Below are 22,484 nucleotides of genomic sequence, written 5' to 3'. Positions count from 1 at the left end.
TCATCCTGCGGGAAGAAGGAGAGAAGTACTAGGATGGCAGACATAGCAAGGGACCCTGGAACTCTGTGTGGGCCTGTGATTGTCTCTCCTACTTTCTCACCACGAGTCAAGACTTCCCCAACTGACCTCAGAATTTGGGTTCCCAAGATGAGGATTTTTTTTTTGTTTTTTCCCTTTGCAGTTCATGGGGATTGAGTGTGCCGACTAACACTGTTAGGAAAATGTGTTTGTGTAGAATATGTGTGGTGTACGTGTAAACATTCACTTACAAAATGACAAATGGGGGCAGTTTCTAAATAGAGTTTTTAAAATATGGATTCTAAGTTTTCAACAGTACTCTATGTGTGTGCATCAGTCATTTAAAGCCTGGCAGTTTGAATGTAAAGATTTTCCTGACTCTGGGACATCCCTGGTAATCCAGTGGTTAAGACTCTGCACTTATCATGGGCTTAAGAGATAGAAGTTCATCAAAGGAACCAATGAATCCTTTTCTAAACTGAAGAACCCTTTCCTAAAATGAATAGCCTCTGAATATATTTATTTTACTAAGTTGAGTTTGTATTCGGTCACAGTTTGATTACCCAGCAATCAGAGGCAATAGTTTCAAAATCTGAGTCTGGTTTGCTATACAGTCTATGGGGTTGCAAAGCGTTGGACACAGCTGAGTGACTAACACACTTACAGGAGAACTAAGATCCCACATCCTGCGTGACATGGCAAAAAAGGAAAAAAAAATAAAGTTGTTTAGAAAAAAAGAGATTTCCCTGGGTTTCTCTGGTGGCTCAGTGGTAAAGAATCCACCTGCCAGTGCAGAAGACAAGGGTTCAATCCCTCATCTGGGAAGATCCCACATGCAATGGAGCAACTAAACCACAAGTGCTGAGCCTATGTTCTAGGGCCTGGGAAGTGCAACTACTGAGCCTGCATGCCACAGCTCCTGAAGCCTGATGCCCTAGAGCCCGTGCTCCCCAAGGAGAAGCCACCGCAAAGAGAGGCCCGTGCACATTAACTAGAGAGTAGCCCCTTCCTCGCTATAGCTAGAGGAAAGCCCACACAGCAATAAAGACCAAGCAGAGCCAAAAATAAATAAATAAAATAAAAAATAAAGATTTTCCTAACTCTATCATAATTACTTCAAACTCATCTAAGCCAAGTTGATACCAGACTACAGAATTTTATGCCAGTTTTCCTAGAGGATTAAGAAGGAGGGGCTCTTCCGACTCGGTCATGCCAGGATTGACAGGGAACACACCTAGGTATATACCCAGGGAAGCAGCCGATGAGGCAGTTGGAGCCTGGGTACATATGATTGTGTGAGAGCCATGTGTAATTACCTCTGATGCTGTTAGAGAGGACAGGTGTTTCATTAAGTTTGAGAGATTTGGAACATTTCAGCCATGCCATGGTGGGATGCTGGCATTCCAAAATGAGCTAGCAAGGATCCCACTGCCAAGAAGCTGTATTTCTCAGCAGCACTGCCATCCACGCATGGCACATGTTACCACTTGGAGACCACTGCCCTAGATGATGAGCTTATTTAAAATATTAGAATGACTCGGAAACAAGGTACTTCCACGCCACCTATGGGCGTGCTCTCTTCGGCCATCATGAGAGTAGACGGAAAGACTGGTCCCTGGTTCACCGCTTTGACATGTTGTGATCGTGGGCAGTAACCTCGGCCTCCCCGTGTGTTCATTTCCCCACTGTCTACTGCGAGCCAGAAAACGTGCTTGTGAAGCAGACCTTTGAGGAAGCCCTTGATGAGAGCAGCCTGGGAGTGGACCAGTTTTCAGAGCCTAGGATTGGTGGGCCAAGTTGGCCAAAGCAGGTGGTAATGAGGCCAAGGTCTTTCACATGCCTGCCCCGCCCCCTTGCAGGGGGACAGCAAACAATTCTGGCTGGTGGCCTCAGGCAGAACCCTGAGCTCTTGCCTAATGGGTCACCTTGACCACAAAAGAGTGTGACTGTTGCAGCTCTGGAAGAAGAATGCAGGCCCCACACCATCCCCACTGGGGGTGGTGAGCCTCACACCTTTCTTGGCCCCAGACCAGCCACTCTGCAAAGCTCGGGGGAGCACTACAGGGCAGGCAGACTGGGAGTTCCTTCTCTTATTTGATCACTTGATAAGTGAGGAGACGAGCAAGCTGGTAGGAAGATCAGAGCTTGTGGGACCTCACCCCCTTCCCCACCAGGAACTTCCCTACCAGGAACTTCTCAGGCTGTCTTGCAGCTTTCCCATGTGTGAAACAAGCAGTAGGCAATATTACCTGATGGAGCTCTTTAAGGAGTTGCTAATGACTATGATGGTCAGTTAAGGTTGGAGGGTGACAGTGTGAGTTTCCCTAACAGGCTACAATACATTCCAGACAGGTGATAACCCTCCCGCCCCCAAGGTACTTTTATTTGTGAGTTGATGACTGCATCCACGACCATACTCATTTAGGCTTCTTGAGAGTTGGCTTGGCGATCTGACTTTATGAAAAGAGCACAGAGGAGGAACTTAGAAAACGCTTACAAAACTTCCAAAGAAGGGAAATGGAGGGGTTGGGGAAAAGATTGAAGAGATGGAAGCGGGGTGAATGCCCCACACGAGCGGGTTGCACCTAGAGACAATTGCCGATCACATCCTGCTGCCACCTTGAGAGCCTGAGTGACCCATCTCATGCCCATCAGTTAGTGGGGCTGCACCCAGTGGCACTCGTTACGGTCGGGGGTATTTATCTGGGACTTGTCTGGCCAACATTTAGGGCATGGTGGCTAAGCGTGGGCACTACTCTGGGTGATGTACACTTATTAATTTATCCAATCCTCAGGACTGCCTTGCAAAGTAGCAGTTGTTGTTTCATCACTAAGTCATGTCCAACTCTTTTATGACCCCATGGACTGCAGCCCACCAGGCTCCTCTGTCCATGGGATTTCCCAGGCAAGAATACTGGAGTGAGTTGCCATTTCCTTCTCCAGGGGATCTTTCCGACCTGGGGATCGAACTTGTATCTCCTGCATTGGCAGATGGATTCTTTACCATCTGAGTCTCCAGAGAAGCCCTGCAAAGTAGACATGCTTGTTATTGTCAAGGACACTTGAGGAAACAGGCCCAGAGAGGTTCAGTGGCTAACCCAAGATTATATGATTAAAGCCGTGGAGGCAGGATCTTGGTGCAGGGTGCTCAGAGCCCATGCTTGTGTTCATTATGCTTTCCTGGTTGGGCTGAGCATATCATCCATGATGCCCGCAGCCTCCCAGAAGTATCAGATGATACCCTTGGCTTTGTATTTCTCCCATGGGCTCAAACAGGCCCTCTCTCTTCATCCTCCTTGCCCTGAGATCTTTGGTAGCCAAGCCATGATGTGTAAATCCTCCCTGCCTATCTGGTTGATGGTTTCAATCTTCCCACGTCCCCAGGGAACAAGCTGGGGCAAGTGGCTCTCCCACTGGCTGACCTCCTGATGGTTCCCAAGTTGGGACCCAGCCCCCGGCCATGTGGGTACCGGGGAGAGTAGACTGTTGTTGCTCGAGTGCTTTCTGCTCCCTGTGAAGGGATGCTCTCCTGCTCTAAGTGGGCATCTCTCCTTCCCGAGCCTCCGCCTCCTCTTCCAAAAGTGTGCATTTCAGAAGAAGCAGATGGGCTCACGGGTGCTCTTCTAGCCCCTCTCTCCTCCAGCTCCACGGGGAATTGCCTCTTCTTGGTCTTTTTGCTTTCTTTCCTTCCCCCAAACCTTCTGTCCGTGTCCCTTCCAACTCTCTGAGAGCGCTTTGCTCACTTGGGCTTGTTGGCCTGAGCTGACACCCCTGGTGCCCATGGTCCTGGTACTGCAGCACACGAGAGAGGAAGAAGGGCTGTTTCTGTGAATGAGACAATTCCTTGTCCTCGGGTTCAGTAGCGACGAGTCCAGGGAAATCCTGTCTGGTGTTCCTGTTGGACTGCGTTTTGTCACTTAGAAAACATTGTCATTATGTGGGTGGGGAAGAGGCCCTTAGGTGACTCTGCTGCAGCCCAGAGCCCAAGATCCCCTTTCCCTAGACTTATTACAAGCTTCTAGAGCGAAGATTTTTGAAGTTCTTTGGAGAACTTTTTCTTCAAAGAAAACCTTATGAGGAAAGTGAAAAGTGAAAGTGTTAGTCGCTAAGTGATATCTGATTCTTTGAGACCACATGGACTGTAGCCCGCCAGGCTCCTCTGCCCATGGAATTCTCCAGGCAAGAATACTGGAGTGGTAGCCATTCCCTTCTCCAGGGGATCTTTCCAACCCATGGATTGAACCTGGGTTTCCTAAATTGCAGACAGATTCTTTACCATCCGAACCACCAAGACACCAAGCCACCAAGCTCCCAACACCCCCTGAGATACTTTCACACTATGAGGAAGTCAAACATAAAATATAAAATTCAGTCTAGATTGGTGTTGGTGGGATAGGTGAGGGGAAGAGGGACATGGTTTCAGAGCTTCCCTCTCTGTCTTCCCAATGGTCCCCAAGACTCCTAGGACACCTCATGGATTGTAGGAAGCATTATGGAGCAAGCAGGGTGCCCCCACCCTACACCATTGCCTTGTGGGTGGTCTAGACTGAATGATGAACTCATCGTGGCATCTGGGCTGTGTCCTATGTCCCCTGGGTGGGGCGCTGGAGAATGGAGGAGGCAAGCGTGCAAGGGGATGGAAAGAGGGAAAAGACCTTCTGTTGACTGACTGTCGCACCATCACAGAAGATGTCACCTGTGTTCCCTAGGGCTATGTCAGGTTCTGAGTGATGGTTCTTACAGGGAAGCTAGCCCTGGAGAAATGCCTTGAGTATGATTGGGCATCTGCTCTCTCATCTGAATATCCCAGGGTTATGAGGACAATGGCTGTTGGGTAGGCCACCTTTGTCTTGAGGATGAGATATTTCCATTTGAGAAACATCCTTGAAGACAGGTGCGGACCCATGTGCTAGGTCAGAAATGGTGTCTACTGAGCTTGCACGACCGAGTGTCTGAGCTACTAGTGTTATTTTAACCCTGCTGAGAAGAGCGAGGCTAACTCAGGATAAATTTCATTTTGCCAACCAATAAAGGTTGTGTTGGGCTTCCCTGGTTGCTCTGCAGTAAAGACTCCACCTACAACACAGGAGACTGCCGGCAGTACAGGAGACACGGGTTTAATCCCTGGGTCTGGAAGATCCCCTGAAGAAGGAAGTAGCAACACAGTCCAGGATTCTTGCCTGGGAAATCTCATGGACAGAGGAACCTGGTGGGCTAGAATCCAGGGGATTACACGAGTTGGACACAACTTAGCGACTAAACCACCACCAGCAGGGTTGTGCTGGCAAATGTCACCTGCTTCACTGCTACCACCAGATGTAATACCTAGGGACCTCCTCTAACATTTGACTCCTCCATTACAATTTACAAAGCTCTTCTGTATGTTACCAGCTTTAAGTGGCACACACCCCCATGAAGTAGGGGCTGCCGTTCCTGACTGTCTGCTTGCAGATAAGGAATCAGCTTAGAGAGGTCACCTGACTCAAGAGAGGTCACAAAGCCAGTTAGGAGCGGGGTGGGGACTCAACCATCCCATCTGTGATTGCGAGCTCAATGCCATCTTCACTTTTCCATAGGTGTCTTTTGTGCGCACATCTGGGGGCTCAGGTCAGAAGAGGGGCAAGATGTAGAAAGGGGAGAAGAATGAAGCCATTCTAACAGGTTCTCTGCAGTCCCCTCCAAATCTCCCCTCCTATTCCTGCCTGCCTCCCCCACTGTCCTAGGTGAGACAGAGCTGGGCTGTTCCCCAGCACATCCCCATTGTTATTTTCCACATCTTGCACCACGTGTATTGCTATTTTTATCCTGTACTAGAAACTATTGAGTGGGGGAGAAATGTTAATTGGTATTATTACAGCAAACTGTGTCCTAGTAACATTGCAATTCAGAGGTAAGCTCTCCATTCCCCTCCCCTGCCTTTTTGGAGAAAATAGGGATTTTATTCATTTGGCTGATGGCCAGCTTGGGTTTCTGTAGCTGCTGCCGAGCCTGTGGGGAGATGGATTCAGGACTCTGACATCCATCAGCCAGACTGCTGGGCCTCCACTCTATGCTTAGTTTCTGAGGGAAGGACGCAGGGGTGGGTGGAGTTGTGATGAATTTGGTTCGGTTTCGTTCTCCTGAAACTAGACTGGAGGGATAGTCTGTCTGCTCAGGAAGCTCTCATGGGGTGCAGCTTGCAGGGTCTTTGCACAAGAAGCTGGGGCATTTGTATTCACAGTCCAGCTGAAAGTAAGAGATAGCAACCCTCACAGTTGTGTCCTCCTAAGCCAGAGCAAAGTAGGGACAGATTAGAAAAGGATAGCAATGAAGTCAGACAAGTTTTGCTTAACTTCCAGAAGAGAGAAAAGAAAGGGGATTTGAAAAACAGGCTGTTCACTGGCTGCCAGGGTTCAGATCCTGACAGCATTCCTTCTCAGCCATGTGACCTCAAGCACGTCTCTCCTCCTCTCTGGCCTCAGTCTCCTCATCTGTAAAAGGGGGCTAGTAAAATCTGCCTTTCTGGGCTGCTGTGAGGATTAAAGCACGTGGCATAAAGCGCAGAGTGAGGACTGGGAAAAGTAGAGTTTTCATGGTAAATTATTTCTCGGAGGGTCCTGAGACTCCTGAGGGCTAAAAGTGCAGAGGCAGTGGGAGATGGAAAACCCAGATTCCAGCTAATAGTGTCCCCTAATTGCTCAAATCCAACCCACACTGATAATATCTTCCAAATCCTCTTGGTCCTCCATTCTGTACTGAGGGAAGAATCCTCAGTTTGATCTCATGGCACCCTAAAACTTATTTTTACAGTGCTTATTGCTTTCTGAACTTATTATAGCAATATATGCAGGCTTCCCTGGTGGCTCAGATGGTAAAGAATCTGCCAGCAATGCAGGATACCCAGGTTCGATCACTGGGTCAGGAAGATCCCCTGGAGAAGGGCATGGCTACCTACTCCAGTATTGTTGCCTGGAGAATTCCATGGACAGAGGAGCATGGCAGGCTACAGTCCATGGGATCACACACAGTTGGATACGACTGAGCGACTAGCACACACATAGCAATATATATTATTTGTGGAAAATGTTCAAAAAGAATATATGAGAAAATGAAAAATCACCTGAAACCCTGCCACCTTCAGAAAATGACAACTGACAGAAGAGTGAATTTTTGTGTGTGTTTTTTTTCTTAAAAACGTACCTTAAATATATACATGCTATTGCTGCTGCTGTTTAGTCACTAATTTGTGTCCAACTCTTTTCAACCCCATGGACTATAGCCTGCCTGGCTCCTCTGTCTATGGGATTTTCCAGGTAAGAATACTGGAGTGGGTTGTCATTTCCTCCTCCAGGGAACTTTCTGACTCATGGATCAAACCTGTGGCCCCTGCTTGGCAGGTGGATTCTTTACCACTGAGCCACCTGGGAAGCCCAAATATATGCATAGATGATCTAAAAACCTTTCATCTAAAGATGGGACTTTTTCTTCATCTCAGGGTGAAATTTTCTTCTATTATTTCTCATGAATGTTTCACTTCTGTTTGCTTGGCTTTTTCTTCCTGGAAATCCCATTGTATTTATCTTAAACAGGTGTTGTCCCACAGACATAGAATTCAAGCCACATGGGCAATTTAAAATTTTCCAGCAGCCACGTTAAAAATAGAAGTAAAATTTTAGTATTTATCCAAATATATCCAAAATATTATTGTTTTAAGATATAATCTAAGAAGTATAACTGATTCACTTTGCTGTACACCTGAAACTAACACAACATTGTAAATCAACTATACTCCAATAGCAATTTAAAATTAAAATGTAAAACATAAATATACATGTAATTGAGATAATGTAACATCTATAATATTTACATATTTTTATATTGTGCCTTTGCCCCACTTTTCATTGTGAGCATATTCCCATGTAATTAAATATCCTTCTAACATGATTTTTAATGACAAGCTAATATTTCATAATGCAACCTTTGCTCTTCTGTATCTTTAGGCTTTCTAGCTTCCTTTTTAATGCATTTATTTCCTTTTTCTTTTTTATCTGTTAATTTTTTCTCTATGGCTTGAATTTTCTCTGCCTTCCTTCCCTCTGGTGATTTGGCAAATATTCACCCTATTTGAACTTAATAGAGATCATCCTTAAGTTTTTAAAACCATATTTAAATTCGTAAGCATCAAAGTTAAGGATTAAACACAATGGTTTTATGTCCTTTCCCTCCTCCAACTTTCCAGTTTTCCCTAATATGACATAAGTTTCGAAACTCATACTAATATTTTTACATTATGATCATTTCAGTATTCATTCTTCCCTTTCAAACATTGTGTTTTTGCATTTCCGTTATTTTGAATAGCTGTTCATTGCTCAAGTGTCTGTCAACCCACAAATTTCCCACCTATGGATTCTTAATTTTAGTGTGTCTTTTGGTAGATCAGCATTTGCCTTTAAGACATTCTTATTTCCATGAAGGGAATACTGATAATGTGATTTTTAAGCCCTTGGATGTTTGAGAATGTCATTCTGTTGACCTTACATGTAAATGGCTACTTGGTTGAGTATTTTTCTTTCCTCAAAGTTGTTGAAATTACCCCATTGTCTCTGAGCAATGAATACAGGAAAGAAGCCCAAGGCCAATTGGATTTTAGTTCTTTTGTATGTTTTTTCCTTTTACTTGTCTGAAGGTTTATAGAATGTTCTCTAGATACCAAGGAAGTGTTTCATGATGTGCATACTTGTTGATTTAATTTCTTTTGCACTATATGTCAATATGCTCTTTCAATCTTCAGCCTCAAATGTTCAGCTCAGAAAAGACGATGATGATTTTATATATATATATATATATATATATATATATATAAAATGGAAGAGGGAGTGGCAACCCACTCCAGTATTCTTGTCTGGAGAATTCCCAAGGTCAGAGGAATTCCCAAGGACAGAGGAATTCCCAAGGACAGCCCTAACGGGCTGCAGTCCATAGGGTCGCACTGACTGACTAAGCACATGTGTGTGTGTATATATATATATGTTAGGTCCCCTGGTTTTGTCATCTGGGTTTCATTTTTTTTTTCCCTCACTATCATCCAAGTTCTGTGAAAGCTTTTCAACTGTATCTTTACTTCTTTAACTTGATTTTTTGCAGTGTGCTTTCTGCTGCTTTCAGTGAGGTTTTAACTCGGGCCTGACTTGAGCTCTTCCTTCTAGATCAGATGTGAAAGACAGAACAGCTGCGGTCTCGATCTGTTCCCACCCATCCCCTGCCTGTTGTCCACTGGAGCCAAGCTGAGCAGTTGCGAAAGCTGAGTGATTGCCAAAGACATCATTGGCCCTCAAAACTGTTAATGTTTACTCTCTGGTCTTTTAAAAGAAAAGTTTGCTCTAGATACTGTTTACTTTGATTTTTTTCAGGTCAAAGTCCTCTTGAATCTTCCTGACAATCGAATAAGAAAATTTCCCAAGCGTTCTCTTTCTCTCTTTTCCTTCATGATAAATCTCTCTTATAGGAAGATATTTATCAGCCATCTCTTACTTTTTGGATGTCCTTATGTTAATTTTTTCTGTTGTCCAGACTTACTAAGGGAGGTGTGGTGGGTTCACAAAAGAGGGATGTGGATTTTGTTCCAAAATGTTTAGATTTCGAGTACCTCTCTCTGCCTTTCTCAATCTCTCTCTTTTTATGTCTCTCTCTGTGTTTGTACTTCACTGAAAAGCCAAATTCACCCTCTCAGGGAGTGATGTGTGCGACTAGCAGAGGTTAGGATTCATTCTTCCCATTTTATGCAGTAAAGGAAGAACAGAGAGAAACTTCGGGGCAGGGAGGCTGGGACAATATACACACAATTTTGACTTGAAACACTGCCTTCTTGCTTTGAAGCCCCCAGTCCACTTCTCAGCTGGAAGCCCACCTCCAAGCATGTTGACTTGACTTGGTTCCACCTTAGTGAAACCTTACCCGGGACCCTGTGACACCTGAAGCCCTTGAAGTCTACAGTGCTGTCATGCCAGGGGTGGACTCAATGGAGCCCCAGGAGGGAGGGGTAGCCATGCAGCTATTCTTGAAAATATTTGGAGAATTTATGATTTGAATTCTTTTTATGTTGTACACGTATTGTACGTAGTCATAAGTATTCTTGCCACTGGTTGCCATCTTGTAATTTCCATACCTGGACTTTGAGAAGCAGAAGGTGTTAATGTTTACCTGCAACAAAGCTGGGTATATTCACTAACTTAACATAAAACGTAGTTTGAGAGTGGTACCCCTCCACCATGCATGTCCTCACAGGCTGGCAGGGTGACGTATTGCCAGAGTGAGTGTAAGTGTGATCCTTGGGTTGGGGGGGGATTAGAGAAGGGGCCAGGTGTGGGCTCACTACTTTGTACAGACATGAATTTGAAAATTAGGCATATTTGCAGTTTAGTCAACTCCAGTTATCTGCACTTCTGGAAGGGAGATGTGATGTGGGTAATTGAAGCCAGATGATTGAAAGATGATTTCTACTTTGTTCTCGGATTGTTGTTTAGTCGCTTCAGTTGTGTCCGACTCTTTTGCAACCCCATGGACTATAGCCCTCCAGGCTCCTCTGTCCATGGGATTCTCTAGGCAAGAAGACTGGAGTAGGTTGCCATTTCCTCCTCTAGGGGATCTTCCTGACCCAGGGATCAAAACAGAGGCTCCTGCATTGGCAGGTGGGGTTTTTTTGTTTTTGTTTTTGTTTTACTGCTGAGCCACCAGGGATAGTTTGCATTAAATGCAGAGGAGTTTCCCATTTCACATCAGGCTCCTCACCCCCCTACCCCTACCCCCCTGGGTTTACCCTCTGGTCAGTGCTTACTTGGGCTGCCGATGAAACAAGCCCAGATTCTCCAACACGCTGACCATTGGCCAGAATGTCTGGAGGAGTGGGACTATGGATTGGAAATTCCCAAGGGGAATAAACCCCCACAAAATCTCAGGACTGGACCCTCATCCATCTTCTTCTCACAGCATCACTAACACCCTCTGGTGCTTCACCTGAAAGAATCTTACAAAATCAAATTTACTCTAGCCCATTTACACCTCTCTGTCCCCGGCATTCCTCTCTGTACTGTCAAGGAAATATGATCATTCCACTTCACATTTGCTGCCATTCTCAGCATCTCTTGAATGATAGAGTATGACTAAGGGATTGAAATTCAAATAGGAAAAGAAGATAGGGGGTTCTTTCCTAAACAAAAAATCTTACTGGTGTTAAAAAGAAGATTTTAGTTACAATCTTGCCCTGTGCTTTTTCACGCAATTTTTAAATTAGGGATTCTGTCCCCAAAAATTTGCCCCCAAAGTTGCTGTCTTTGTTCAGAGAAGCAGCCCAACGTGTCTAAGAGGTTCATGGCTGGATGGGAGGAGGCAGGTGGAGGCTGGGCTGCGCTCTGCAACGGTCACGCCGTGTGAGTGGACCTGCCTCACCCAGGCTCTCGGAAATGTATGCATTTATGCTCACTAAGCTGCATGTTTCAGGGCTGTAATTGCATCCCATGTCCCCACAACATTATAGACATGAAAGGAAAATGAGGGCTTTGCACGTTCCCAGAGATGTAATTATGGTAATAGGCAGACCTTGTTGGCTATGTTTGTCCTGTTCGGCATTTAGCCCAGCTCTCCGCTGCAGTGGCTTGGGGAATGGATAGGCTTGGTGGGGGAACCGTTTCCCAACTTTGATTTCTTCAATAACTTCTTACTGAACTGTCATATTCATACAGGGAAGGGCACACCTCTTAAGTGTACGCCTCAGTGAGTTTTCACGTGCAGGACTTCGCCATGTAACCTGTACCCAAATCAAGAATCAAAATAGTCCCCACCATGCGCCACCCCCCGCCCCGCCCCATTCTGGTCTTTACCCCTACCCTCCCTAGGGTGGCCACCCTCTGGATCTCTCACAGCACAGATTAGGTTCTCTGGTTTTGTACTTTGTACAAATGGAATCACACATCCACTGTCTCATGTCTATTCATTTTTCTGTCTTTTATTCAAGACGGATTTCTGTCACTGCACAGAGTTGCAGCTTTTTCATTTTTGTGTTTGTGTAGCACTCCATTGTGGACTATACTAAAATTTACTTTTCTGTTTCATTGTTGATGAGCATTTGAATGGTTTCCCACTTTTGCCTTTTATGAACAGATGCTTAATCACTAAGTCATGTCCTGACTCTTTGCAACCCCATGGACTGCAGCACACCAGGCTTTCCTGTCCCTCACTATCTTCTAGAGTTTGCTCAAACTCATGTCCATTGAGTCAATGATGCCATCCAACCATCTCATCCTCTGTCACCCACTTCTCCTCCTGCCTTCAATCTTCCCCATTATCAGGGTCTTTTCCAATGAGTTGGCTTTTCGCATCAGGTAGCCAAAGTATTGGAGCTTCATCTTCAGCATCAGTCCTCCAATGAATATTCAAGGTTGATTTCCTTTAGGATTGACTGGTTTGATCCTCTTGCTGTGCAAAGGACTCTCAAGAGTCTTCTTTAGAACCACAATTTAAAAGCATCAATTCCTTGGCACTCAGCCTTCTTTATGGTCCAACTCTCACAGCTGTACATGACTGCTGGGAAAACCATCGCTTTGACTATACAGACCTTTGTTGGCCAAGTGATGTCTCTGCTTTTTGATATGCTGTCTAGGTTTGTCATAGCTTTTCTTCCAGGGATCAAGCATCTTTTAGTTGTGTGATTGCCATCACCATCCATAATGATTTTGGAATCCAAAAAAATAAAGTCTGTCGCTGCTCCCACCTTTTGCCCTTCTATTGGCCATGAAGTGATGGGGCCAGATGCCATGATTTTAGTTTTTTGAATGTTGAGTTTTAAGCCAGCTTTTTCACTCTCCTCTTTCACTTTCATCAAGAGGCTTTTTAATACCACTTCGCTTTCTGCCATTAGGGTGATATCATCTGCATAGTAATTTCCTATGGCTGCTGTAATAAATGTCTACAAAGTTGGTGCTTATACCAATACAGACTTATTCTCTTACAGTTCTCGTGGTGAGAAGTACAAAATGTGTCTCAATGGGTCAAAATCAAGGTGTTAGTAAGACCATGCTCCCTCCAGAGGCCCTAGAGGGGAGTCCATTTCTATCTCCTTGCCTTTTCAAGCTTCTAGAGCTGCATTCCTTGGCTCATGGCTCCCTCTTTCATCTTTAGGGACAGATCAGCATAGCAGCTTTCAATCTTGGCTCTGTCTTCCCATTGCCTTCTCCTCTGTGTAGCCAAAGCTCCCTCTGCCACCTTCCTATAAGGACACTTGTTATTGCATATAGGACCCTCCCACCCACATGGCCCAGGAGAGTCTCCTCATCACAAGACCTTTAACTTAATCACATCTGCAAAATCTCTTTTTCTGTGTAAGGTAAATCACAGGTTCCAGGGATTAACACCTGGATGTCCCTGGGAGCCGTTACTCAGCCTTGTATCTTGATTTTCACCATGTTATCCATAATAACCACCTTCGTAAAGCATCATCATCCTACATCACAAGGTTGCCGAATTGTTCTGCCACTCTCTATGCTTCTCATTGCATTGTGTGAAAAAGTCACTGGGTGGGACCAGAGAAATATATTTAAAGGATAGATGACGAATCGTTTCATCAAATTGTTAATTCACTTTGTTACTTTGGTAACAAAAACTCTCAGATGGATAGGAAGGAAAATTTCAAAATATAAGTCACTCTAAGTGCAATGTGGGATCTCGGATTGAGTCCTGGAACAGAAAATGGACGTTAATAGAAAAACTGGTGAAATCCAAACAAAGCCTATAGTTTAGCCAACTTTGTCTTGGGAATTATACCATGGTGATGTATGATATTAACATTAGGGGAAGGATATATGGGAGCTTGATCGGCCTGCAATACCGGAGACCTGGGTTTGATCCCTGGGTTGGGAAGATCCCCTGGAGGAGGGCATGGCAACTCACTCCAGTATTCTTGCCTGGAGAATCCCCATGGACAGAGGAGCCTGGTGGGCTACAGTCCATGGCATTGCAAGGAGTCAGACTCGACTGAGCGACTAAGCACACACATATGGGAGCTTTCTGTATTATCTTTGCAAGTCTTCTGCAAATCTAGAATTACTTCAAAGTAGAAAGTTTAAAGAAATGCAGGACCCTTAGGTACCAGTGGGAAAGTTCCAAACTCCATCTGTTTTTGTGACATGGGAGAAAGGATCCAGAGTTGGCAGAATGTATTCAGAAGATCCAAACAGAAATGGTGAGGTTTACAACACATAGAACCATTTAAGTGTAAATGGAAGTGTGAAACAAATAGGATGGTATTTGTTATCTTCCTGGGAACATGTGGGTCATCTCCAGTCCCACCCAGGGCTCCCCTGGGGGAGCGGGAGCTGGTCTGAGGGTGGTCCTCCCGTGTGAATGGAGAGGGAGTCCCGCCTTCAGCCTCTGATTGATTCATCAGCTCCTCCCCGCCCCCTCCCCTCTCTTCCGGGCCCCATCAGGGCTCAGTCTAAGGGCTCCCGGGTGGCCAGCCGCCTCACAGCTGAGTTGTTATCTTCCCGTCACACACTTATCTGGGCACGGTTAGAGCTTCCTAATAACATTTGTCACTGACTGTAATCCCATCACCATCCAGACCCGCTTGATTAGCCCCTCTGGTTGTTTTGGCTTTGCTCTGCCCCTCAACCTCTTCCGAGGAAATGGTAGAGAGACAATGCAGAGAGAGCTCCTGGTCTTGGAAAAAGAGAACAGGGAGGAAGCAAACAAGCACCACCAAACTACTTCTACAGTAATTAGATCCAAGTGGCTCAGCCTCCCTCCTACTCCCTGGTCAACCCTATTTCAGGCCCAGAGGCAGGAAAGGGGCCGCCTTCTCTGGTGGTGCATCAAGCTGCAGAGTCCAGCCTCGCCTCTGTTGTTCTCCTGACAACTCCACGTGTTCCTCACACCCATCCTCAGTCTCCTGAGATGGGAGAGGGGACGAGAGGACAGGGGGGCAGAAGCTGCGAGTCTGCTTACTGGGAGCCGTGCACCTATGGCCCATACTAGCTGTGGAGAGTCTGGGCCACATTCCCCTCCCCTCTGCCAGGCTCCAGGGAGTGTCCTGGCAGGCCCTGTGGTTGTATAACTCTCTTCACAGCTGCGTGCTGGAGGCCCGGTTCTGCAGGCCAGAACAAGAGAGTATGTGGTGAATGCAAAGGGGGGAATCCTCTAAGGGGCACCCTTATTCAGCAGCTAGCTTGTGGGTGCACCCCAAAGATGTGTAGACTGTGCCTGGTGTGGGAGTGCGGGTGTATGTGTGAGGGCAATGGGATCTGCCGTGTCTGAAATTGTTAAGTGCAAGCAGCACCCCTGTAGTTGTGTGTGTGTGTGTGTGTGTGTGTGTGTGTGTACATGTGTGGTGTAGATGCCGGCATGCTTGGCTGTGAGCTGGCCCTTTCTCCCTCCGCTTCAGTTCTGCTTCCCACACAGCTACTACCCACCCCCTGCCCATCCCTTCTGCACAGGGCGGGAGCCAGCGGCCCCTCCCCGCTCTCTCTCTCTTGAAGGTAACTTGTTCTTGTGAATCTCCCTTTATCTCTGGGCTTTTCCTTCCTCCATGGTCAGGGCTTTGTGCTCTCTCTCTCTCTCTCTGGGCACCTGCCAGACAGGAGGTAAACCCCGGAATGGCTGAAGTAAGCACTTGCCGTGTGTGCACAGGGAGCCCAGAGAGGCTGGGCCCTGAAGGCAGTGCTGCCCCCCAGAACCTCCTGTCTCCCTGCGGTCCTGGCCCCTCTGCAGGCAGGAGGGGCCACCTCTGCAGCCTCCAGCCCCTGCCCAGGGCCAGGATGCGGGGCGCCTGCACCGCTGGCCAGAATCAGGCCCAGGGGGGACGGCAGGCGCTGTGAGAAGGGGGACAGCTCCCAGTGGGGACAGGAGGGGGCAGCCATAACAGAGGCCCACAGACTGGGTGGCTTACAGCAGAGGTTTATCGTCTCGTAGCTCTGGAGGCTGGAAGTCCAAGGTCAAGGGGTTGGCAGGGAGGGATCCTGCCAAGACTTGTCTCCTCGGCTTGTGGACGGCTGTCTTTGTCTTCACATGGCCTTCCCTCTGCACCTGTCTGTGGCCACATTTCCCCTTCTTATAAGGATGTCAGCCATACTGGATTAAGACCCACCCTAATGACCTCATTTTACTTTACTTACCTTTGAAAGACCTTATCTCTAAATATTCGGTTGGCCAAAAAATTTGTTCAGGTTTTTCCATAACGTTTTATGGAAACATCTCAAACAGTCTTTTTGGCCAACCCAGTACATTTTGAGGTGCTATGGTGAAGAGGTCAGTGTACGAATTTTAGAAGACACGGTTCAGTCTATAACAAGGTTGTCTCCACCCACTCTCTGTAGAGCCATTTTCCAGCCAGCTCTGGCAGAGCCACAGCATGCCCCTCACAGAACTCGAGCTCTTTGTCGTGCATGGCTGATGAGGCAGCTCTGGGTGTCATGGCTTGCAAATTAACTGCAAAGAAAATGGAGGATTTGGGTTGAGGGGCTATTCTTTTAATAATTTTAGAGAAAAAGGCAATGCAACATAGTGACACAAACAGGAGACAATAGTTGTGTGGCCTCCATCAAATTACTTCACCCCTTTGCGTGTGTTTTCCTAGGCACACCATCAGGCTATTGTGGGGATTAAATGGGATCCCGTGTGTGTGTAATGCCCAGGGCAGTGGCTGGCACATAGTAGGTGCTCAACACTTGCTTCCTTTACTTTCAGTTTCAGTCCTGATACCACTGTCACCCCTGCATACAGGACAGTGTGCTGATGAGAGGCACCCTGTACCCAATGGGCTACTTGTCACATACCTGCTGTTCATGCAAGGGATGTTCATGCAAGGGAGCTGAGACAAGGGTGTGCTGAGTGCTCCATGCAAACCTCATTCTGCCACTTCTGAAAGAACTACACTCAAAGGTCATTTCTGCTGATGTGGTCAAAGACAAAATCTCTGTCTATAAAATGATTCTATTTTCATGGAAAGCAATGTCCAGTCTCAAGGGGTGTTTTGAACACAAAATTTGAAGAAACTCACTAGCGGCAAAGGATGGAACCCCAAATTGGAATCCCCTTTCCCTACAGAGTGGTTCTCAGACTTAAATGTGATACAGAATCACCCAGGTGGGGTGGGGTGGGGGCTGGTCAACACACAGATTGCCAGGCCCCAGCCCCGGTTTCTGATTCAATACACTCAGAGTGCGTGCGTGGATGTGTGCTAAGTCACTTCAGTCGTGTCCGACTCATTGCGACCCTATGGACTATAGCCCGCCAGGCTCCTCTGTCCATGGGATTCTCCAGGCAGAAATACTGGTGTGGGTTGCTATTTCCTTCACCAAGGTATCTTCCTGACCCAAGGATCGAACCCAAGTCTCTTATGTCTCCTGCACTGGCAGGTGGATTCTTTACCACTTGTGCCACCTGGAAAGCCCCCAGAGTAGGACCTGAGAAGTTGCATTTTTAGCAAGCTTCCAGGTGGTACTGCTGCTACTGGTCCAGGGCCACACTCAGAGAAGCACAGCATCTAGCCCTGGCTAGGGTCTGTGTCACCTTCTCTCTCCAACCTGTCCTGTCTTTGCTGTTGTCCTACCTGCCTGAACTGATTTTTCTGCTCTCATCCTGGGGGGTGTAGGGCAGTTTGTTGAATCTGCTCCATCTTCTCTCAGATTTATGTAGGCTTCTCACCTGTTAATGGGCAACTGTTTCTTTGACATTCTCTCTTTTTCCCTTTCATTCTCTTTTCATATTTGGGCCTCCAGATACTTCATCAAGACTGAAGAGTAGACCCAGGTGAGGGTACAGCTCCCTCACTGAGGCCTGTGCTGACCCCAATTAGGAACAGTCAGATGCAAAAAGAGTATCTTTCCCATCACCAGCCTCATCTTCCGTACCCCTGTGTCCCTCTACCCCAGCGCATCAGTTCCCTGGCCCCAATTCCCCAATCACTTTGGCAGAGTAAATAATTGCTGGTGTGTTGTGACCCCAGGTCATAGCCAATGGAAGAATATAATTAGGGCCTTCATTTCCGACCATCTTGGGAGCCTTCTTCCAGCTGATACTTGTTCCCCTGGTCCCCCACGCTGGTGTTCCTATCCTCCCGACCCTTCCCTGCTTGAGACCAGAGAGCTGGGGTTGGATTGAGTTGCTCATGAGCAGATGTGGGTGTTGCCTTCCTCTGTGTCTTTCCCTACATGGACGGGAGGCCAAAACATCCTCTTCCTAGGGGCTGGGTACCTGCCCCTCACGCTTCTCATACCACACTTCACAGTGTATGTGTGTGTGTGCTCAGTTGCTCAGTCATGTCCAACTCTTTGTGACCCTATGGACTGTAGCCTGCCAGGCTCCTCTGTCCATGGGATTCTCCCAGCAAGAATACTGGAGTGGGTACCCATGCCCTCCTCCAGGGGATCTTCCCCACCCAGGGATCGAACCTGTGTCTCAAGTGGCTCCTGCATTACAGGTGGATTTTTTGCCGCTGAGCCACCAGGGAAGCCCATTGTGTGTGAGTGCTCTTTAGTGACCATTTCTGGGAGGGATCTGAGCCTAGAAGCTTGCTCTGTGCCATATCTTTTTGGACTCTGCAGCACACATGGCCACCATTGCTTTTCCAGTGTTAGACCATCTTATGATCTTTTCCCCTTGCTGTTGGAGCCCCACTCATTTCTGCTTTCTGGGAATGAGCCTGGGCTTGCTCCCCTGGGTTGAGAAGGCCTGAAGGACTTGGTAGCAGGTGGGACCCTAAGATGGGAAGCAGAAGCCTTGCCTTTTCTTCCTGCCTCTTCCATCTCTCGATCCTGGATTGATTTCCTTTTGTCTTAGATACATGGTGCTAGGGTGCTCCAGTGGGGAGATGATGACAGATAACTGTTTTTGAGTTTTTTTGGAAACATTTCCCCCATAGTCATAGTAAGGGGAGGAAAACATCTTCTTGCCTTTTCTCTGACTCTTAAAGCTCAGCCAGATTTGAGACAAAAATAAACTCATGACTACTCCAAGAGAAAGGCCAAGAATCACTTATATGTCCTTCCAGAGTGCCTTTTTGGAATGAGGAGGGGACTTTGGGGGAAGAAAAAGAGCAGTAAATGTGATGTAATGTTTTGGTATCTGATGCCTTGAGCCTCATTTTGGAAGAATGTCCAATCTAACCCTGAGGGAAGCAGAAATTTTATTTAAGAAAAGGAGGCTCATTGACCATTATCTCTAGGAGGATCATTGGTGCAATAAACTTGTACAGCCCCCACACCCCACCCCTGTACCTGGGGACCCCAGCCTGGTGTGCCTGGTCAGTTCTGGGCTGCTGAGGCAGCCAAAGCATGCAAGCTTGCTCTCTCTGAGTGGGCCTGGCATGGCCTTCCCAACCTGGCATCCCACTGGGTCCAGGGATCAAGCTCTCACCTCCCTCTTCTAGAAAACTCTCCACAGGCAAAAATGAGTCTTGACAGCTCACCCCACTGCTCTCTCCCCTCCGGTCACAGCAGACACAACCTACAACAAAATCCAAGGGAGCCATAAAAGAAAAGTTCTTTCCTCGCTAGAAAACAGTGTAAGAGAGCCCTCTCCAAAACTTTTACTTGGGAGTAGGTGGTGGAGGTGATGCTGGTTGGAAGGACACTGCCACTGCCTCCAGCTCCCTTCCTGTGGAAACCCCTAGAAGCCTTAGGATGGGGGTGCAGTGAAGAGGGAGCCAAAAGCAGACCTCAGCCAGAGGACATGGAGGCAGAAAACAGCTCACTGCTCACTGGGTGAACACTCTTGGCCAGCATGGATAATGCTTCAGCTGTGAAGGGTGAGCCCTGATTCATTGAGGTCTGGGCTCACTCTACCTGGCCTCTTACTTTCCATCAGTACATGGTCTCCTGTAGGTGTAGGAGCCAATTGCCATTTAAAAGGATGGGGCAGGTCTCAGTGGGTAGGAGCCTATCTCGAATTAGCAACCAGGAACATTTGAGTTTATACAATCCCTATTTGGAAGGATGGATACAGAAGAGAGTGTCATCCAGGAATTGTCCTCAGGTTTGAATCACCTTCTTTCTGAGACCTCTAAGATTTGGCTCCTGCCTGGGGTCCTGAGCTGTGAAGCAAAAGGCCTGGGCACAGATTTACCCACTTGGGCCTCTCTGGATCTCCAGCTTGCCCAGAGCACCTCAAGGTCAGAATGGAACAGCGTCTTCACTCACGGACATGCAGAGATGATTCTGGAGGGGAGGGCAGGGTCCTAACTCCCATCCCTGCAGCTGCCTGGTGGGGAACAGCCCTCCCCATCCACCAAGTGGTTGGAGGAGTTGGGGATGGGGCATGAAGTGAATGTGTCCACTTGTTGGAGCAGGATGAAAATTAACAGGCTCTTATTACGCCCCCATTAATGCTGGAGTCAGTGGTGTGTCCGTTTCCAGGATCAGTCCTCTAGATGTCAGTTCAGGATGGACAGAGATGCTCTGCCTAGTCTGTTTAGAGACCTACCTGCTCCCTGGGAGGGGCACTTCCTTCCTTTCTGAAACCTTTTGCAACTCCTAGCTGAGGGGAAGTTGAAGGCCAAGGTTTTGATGTGGTTGTTTCTGAGATCTGCGGAAGCTGTATCAGGTAGCAGCATCATGTAGCTGCTTTGAGTACCAGAGAGAGCCCCTCAGATATGCATCCCAACCTCAGCTCTCTTAGTAACTTACTGTGTGAGCCTGAGCCTCTTCCACAGCCTCTGTGATGTCAGTCTGTGATGTAGAGGGATCCCATTCAGTAGTCCTCTTCCTTTCTGGAGATAGGGAGGGATTCAAGAGATGAAAAATAGGAGCTGGTGTCCTGGAAGGAAATGGACAGTGTGACTCGGAGAGGCGTTTCATCTGGTGTCCTCAATCTGGAGTCACTGGCCTGGGAGTCACTGAGCTTCCTTATGAACCCTCTGAAGTCATCTATAAAAACAGTGGGTAAGTGAACACTCTTCAGAGTCTTCAAGAAGATTCTCAGAGAGGTCTTGGCACCCACGAACACCCACTGGCAGCTTTTGGTGAGAGCAGTCATGAGACTGGGGAGAATTGACCTGCTTTTTAGAGGCAGCATTTGAATGAGCATCTTGGCCTCTAGTCCAGGGGACCAAGGGCACGTTGATCCTGATTCTGGGGGAAGCTTGGGGAAGGAAGAGAAGCATGAGAGATGGAGGCTGCCATGTGTGACAGGGAAGTTGGAGAAAGACAGGTTTCTAAATGAGGTGCATCTCACCCTTTGTGGGCACAGAGCTGGGGCTCAGAGACCAGGATACGTCTCTTCAAATCCTTGGGTACTGGTTTTCCTGTAGTGGATCAACTGTGGGAAAAGCACTAATCAGGCAGGAGGTTTTGGGGAGATGGTTCCTCTAGCTTCTGAGCCACTTTGGAGGTGGCTCCCTTTGTTGTCTTGGCCTGACTAGACTTTGGGTTGCCCTCATCTGGGGGTGTCTCAGGCACACAGTTGAGTATTATCAGTGACCAAGTTAGCAGCTTACTAAGAGCCACGGTCTCAAATAGAATCATTCTTAACAGGAGATCAGGATCCTGGGAAACTGGGAAGAAGGAAGATAGCTCGCTGGGAAAATGGGAATGAGGTGGAGCCATAGGCGTGAGCTCAAGTAAGTTCCAAGGTCAAGATCATGTATGACCTAGTATCTGTCTGTCTAGCCAACAGCTAAGTTTCAACTCATTAGAAAAAAAAACAAGGACTTGATAAAAAGTCGGTGGGTGGTTTATCATCAGTTCGATTCAGTTCAGTTAATAAACCAAATGTATGGATATGCGAGTTGGACCATAAAGAAAGCTGAGCACTGAAGAATTGATGCTTTTGAACTGCGGTGTTGGAGAAGACTCTTGAGAGTCCCTTGGAAAGCAAGGAGATCAAACAAGTCAATCCTAAAGTCCTGAATATTCATTAGAAGGACTGATGCTAAAGCTAAAACTCTAATACTTTGGCCACCTGATGCCAAAGAACTGTCTCATTGGAAAAGACCCTGATGCTGGGAAAGATTGAAGGCAAGAGGAGAGGGGGATGACAGAGGATGAGATGGTTGGATGGCATCAGTGACTCAATGGACATGAGTTTGAGCAAGCTCCAGGAGCTGATGATGGACAGGGAAGCCTGGCATGCTACAGTCCATAGGGTCACAAAGAGTCAGACATGACTGAGCTGAACTGAACTGAATAAACCAAATATTTGTGGGTTATCTGTTTGTCTTTGGTACCTTATCAGACACCGTCAACAATATATAAGAAATAAAAGGTACAGTCTCTGATTTTGATGAGCTCATCAATTGGCTGGGTAGAATAAACATTTATACAAGGAATAGCTGAGAAAACCATGGCTAAACTTCATATAAGTGTACATCTAGAATTCAGCCTCTGGTCAAGTGCTCTTAGCTGGTTCTTTTATCTCCAATTTATAGCTTTTGAGAAATGATAGAATCTCAAGATTCACCTGTCTCTTCAACCTTTCCCATTTTAGGTATGAAAGTGTGACCAGTG

At 47.0% G+C, this 22,484-nt stretch overlaps 1 protein-coding gene and 1 long non-coding RNA gene across 2 annotated transcripts in view; one reads left to right on the top strand and one right to left on the bottom strand.

Annotated features, from left to right (window-relative positions):
• The window catches only part of PLXNA4 (plexin A4), a 648,412-nt gene that overhangs the window by 289,254 nt on the left and 336,674 nt on the right, over window positions 1–22,484 (top strand). The window lies entirely within an intron of this gene.
• On the bottom strand, window positions 15,924–20,671 carry LOC145523144 (uncharacterized). Its single transcript, XR_014066382.1, has 4 exons — window positions 20,464–20,671; window positions 19,399–19,488; window positions 16,158–16,470; window positions 15,924–16,072 (listed from the first exon to the last, which is right to left on the bottom strand). It is a non-coding gene; the product is annotated as an uncharacterized LOC145523144 (long non-coding RNA).

Source organism: Giraffa tippelskirchi, chromosome 10 (genome assembly GCF_054371585.1).
Source record: "Giraffa tippelskirchi isolate mGirTip1 chromosome 10, T2T-mGirTip1v1.2.pri, whole genome shotgun sequence".
Taxonomy (NCBI): domain Eukaryota; kingdom Metazoa; phylum Chordata; class Mammalia; order Artiodactyla; family Giraffidae; genus Giraffa; species Giraffa tippelskirchi.
Note: the sequence above shows the minus strand (reverse complement) of the source record. Positions and strands in the feature narration are given on the sequence as shown.